We start from the raw sequence: 312 nt of genomic DNA, 5'->3' as shown, positions 1-312 counted from the left end.
CAAAACGACGATGTCTTTGGCTCTGTTTAGCATCTTAAGACTGACTTGCGTTGTCTTTCTCAGATTACAAATCCACGATGAAGACTCATGCTTATTCCCGAGTTTTATTCTTATTTTGACCTTTGTTTAATCTCCAACTCTCAGCAAAGATGCATCTTACGATATGAATGTATTTCCATATTCTTATTTTTCATTTGAGGAAAAAATGTATATATTATTACTATCATTATCATTAGAATTGTTTTTATTGTTTTTATGGTGATGATAGTGGTCATGGATATGATTAATATAATGATATGACCAACATAATCG

Source organism: Penaeus monodon, chromosome 27 (genome assembly GCF_015228065.2).
Source record: "Penaeus monodon isolate SGIC_2016 chromosome 27, NSTDA_Pmon_1, whole genome shotgun sequence".
NCBI lineage: Eukaryota > Metazoa > Arthropoda > Malacostraca > Decapoda > Penaeidae > Penaeus > Penaeus monodon.
Note: the sequence above shows the minus strand (reverse complement) of the source record.